We start from the raw sequence: 3,518 nt of genomic DNA on the forward strand, positions 1-3,518 counted from the left end.
TCAAACACTTAGAGCAAGCCCACCATAAGTTGACTCCTCTGCACCCAGCCTTTGAACTAGATGATGAACACATAACACAGGATATAAAGAGCTTTCATGAGTTTTAACAAACCACAGCTAAAAATTGCTAAAATATCTGCTTAGATTAGGCTTCAAAACTTTTGGCCTTTCCATCTCTAAAGTTGCCTCCAAACCACTAAAACCTGAGCAGTCCCTGTGATGTATTCTTTCTAATCTTGTCCAGTCTGGTCACTCCCAACGAAAATCTTAACATCTCCAGCACTGCCACCTTCAATTCAGCCTCCTTTTTTTTAGTGCCACTGTCTTCAGATGTGGAAAAAATAACTAAATGAACCTTCTAAAGTCTCTGCACTCAGTGCCAACACAAACACAATCAGTGTTAGTTCATCAGATCAACAGATCACTGACCAGATGTCACGCAAATTCATGTTACGCATGAAGCAAAAAAAAAAAAAGGAAACGTATGCTTACATCTTTATTCCAAACATGACTGCACATAGTTACAAGTACTCAGTTGAACTCTACTGTTCAGAGTCCCAACATAATTGGATCACATGTTTCCCGATTCATCTGTCGATTGGCTCATTTGGGGGTAGTGACAGGACACGTACCATCTTTTGGTCTTTTCTAGATTTTTATTCACTATACTTTTAGTGCCATGTCTCGGCTAAATAAAGTCTCTGACTGCCTCCCATCACCTTATTTGCCTCCTCCAAGAGCACGATTCCTTCTTCTTTCCAAAGTTGTTCCAGCATAAGTCATTTCATCTGGGAAATGCTAAAGCTAAAGGGGAAAGCAGAAGCTTTATTGTTTTGGTTGCTCATTTCAACTTTAATTTTCCTAAGGGTCAATATTCTACCTCTACTACGTTGCACAAAAAGCATTTACTTCATAATGATAAAAAGAATTGCTTAAACATTGCTCTCACACCTTAAAAGAAACAATGAAATAAAAAGCTCCAACTACCGCTTCACTGCTACTTACTTTTAAGGTCTTTGCGACGATTTGTGCTTTCTTTTTTTTTGAAGGTTCCTTCAATATTTGAAGTCAGTCTTTATCATTTTCTCTGTCCCAACTGATTTCTTTCAAAAAGCTTTAAGTTATTCAGTCTCTTGATTAAAAGTCTGAGAAGAACTTGAGTTATATCGGGTTGTTTACCAGTCGCTAGTGATAAAATCTTATGGCTCTGTCTCAACTGCTTTTTTATTAAGACGAAGCCAAGTGTCAGTAAGCCAGTGAAGACTCTACTTGTTAAATGGGGCGATACCATGACCATCAATTGCCACCCACTTTGCTTTTATGCTCTGCTAATGTATTGACACTGTCAAGGATAGGAGTAAAATGCTGAGTGGAAAGGCAGACTGCAAGAGTAAAGCTGCTCACTTTCACCCTGAGGAGTGTTGTTTTTTTAGCTGTACACCTCGAATTGATACAGCTTTATTTGCAAGTTTAAACCCGAAGCCCTGACTGGTCATCTGAGGAAGTCGGTTATGAAAGCCACCTGATAGCTAGCCCCCGGGGCCCTTCTTTTTCCGTTTACCCGCTCTCCTAATCCAGCGCTAATGGTTAGCAATGGAGGCCCAGAGGAAGATTCAACCGTTGGTGTGTGGAAATCCCTGCTGGAGTGGGAGTGTCGCGCTTGAGGAAGTACTCAGCGAAGCGCGCCACAGACAGCGACGGGACCCTCATGCCATGTGCACCGCAATGCTCAAGGTGACCCGGCAAGACAAATTTACCAGCCGCTCACACAGTCACACAGCACAGCGGACACACTTTTGATTGTGATCGCAGAGGAAAGCTATAAAAAAGGGATATTCCTTTTGGAACATCTTCTAAATCTGTCAGTTGGTGAATTTAATTTGTTGTGTCTCCACAGTTGTTGTAATAGTTGCGGCTTCTGTGGTATTTTCAGACAAGGATATCTGAGGCTTGACAATGGGACAGAGGCAGAACCCAGACGCCAGCAGAAACAAAAGACTTGAAAGAAGTGTTCAATATCAAACCTGCTGCAAACTGCTCCAGGCATTTAGGGTGATTGTAGAGAAGTGGTGGCAGAGATGTGATACAGCTAGATAGTACATAAACTGCTAATTAAATGTTTCAGGGTCGCAGCCGTGTAATTTCCTTCATCGGCTGATAAGAGACTTAAAGGTTTGTTCTCGCTGTCTTCTTTGCAGCGTTTTGGCCTCAGCTTTGTTAGCCTTTGATGGATGACTTTATGCATTATTTCACAGGTCTAACTTTTCATACATGAGAATTGTTACACAGAAGAAACCATGTTGTTTCACCTCATTGTTTAGCCTTGGGGCCCAGGGTCACGTTTAAATGCCATTTGTTAGTGTCTGCACAAGTGTTTGGAGGTCTGAACTTTGACCCTGCTTGTGTCTGAGTGGGATGCTGCTGTCGGTGTTGAACAATGGCAGTGCGACAGGGCGGACTGATATGGTGTGGTCGAGGCCGATGCCGCAGGCCTTTGGTCAAATCTTTGTGCTGTCAGTAAAGAAAAAACACCAATCAGAATACTCAAATCGGGCTTAAAACTGAAACTGCTGATGAACTGTGTATTTATTCCTAACATTGCTTCAACTGATGGCTGCAAGAAGAAATATGAATCTTCTGTGTGTTCGTGTGTGGGAGAAGAGTTAATCTGCATACTCGTGTAGCCTCACCAAAATACCAATTTAGGATTTTATTCTTCCAGAGCAAAGTACGTTTCACAGTGTCCCTATTAGACCAAAATGAGTGTCAGAAAGGGGGAGAAAAAAGGGAGAGGTACTAATCTCAATGAAGAAAAGTGTTAAAAGAAGATTGATATTAATATCAAATCAGGGCATGTGTGGGAGAGGCAGCGTAGCGCGAAATGCTTAATCTAAACTGCACGGACGCCCATCGAGGAAGCACTAAATGTGGACTGACCTCCTTAACCCGTCCACCAGGATCCTTTTTGCTGTAATGAATAATAGAGGATCGGTTGGGTCAAGCAAAGCACCGAAGGGTCCGCTTGCCGATCGCCCCTGAACGACACAATGTGCAATGTGTCCCAGAAGCCTCAATCAATTATTGATGCCTGATGAGAGAGGCGCCAAGACAATCTCTCAACTTCTAACTTCTTGGTGATATGAAAGTGAGATTGAATAGTCCTGGTGTACACGGCACACCCTTCAGGTTAATTGTGGTTAAGCATCATTTGTGTGCGTGAAGCATGATTGCTGCCCAGCACAGCTGAGATGAGGCTGACCCTGAAATGGGCGCTTTGAAATTGGTTCTGCGCACAGATTTTGTCTGGAGTCCTATTAAACAGTGAATTTATTTGAGCTCAATCGACCAAATATGCATGCTCACTTTAAAATCACCCACTTCAGCTTGTTTGCAAGTTCTAGTTTTCCTTCCCACCCACCCCCTCTCCTAGTCTCTCTGGCCAGTGCGCCTTAATACCAGTCGCTGTCTGATAGAGATGCTGAACAAACATGTGCAGATCAAAAACAGTCTCACATTTC

The sequence above is a fragment of the Mchenga conophoros genome, linkage group LG23 (genome assembly GCF_057382185.1).
Source record: "Mchenga conophoros isolate Kocher_MC1m ecotype Shallow Benthic linkage group LG23, M_conophoros_male_GT1.1, whole genome shotgun sequence".
Lineage (NCBI taxonomy): Eukaryota > Metazoa > Chordata > Actinopteri > Cichliformes > Cichlidae > Mchenga > Mchenga conophoros.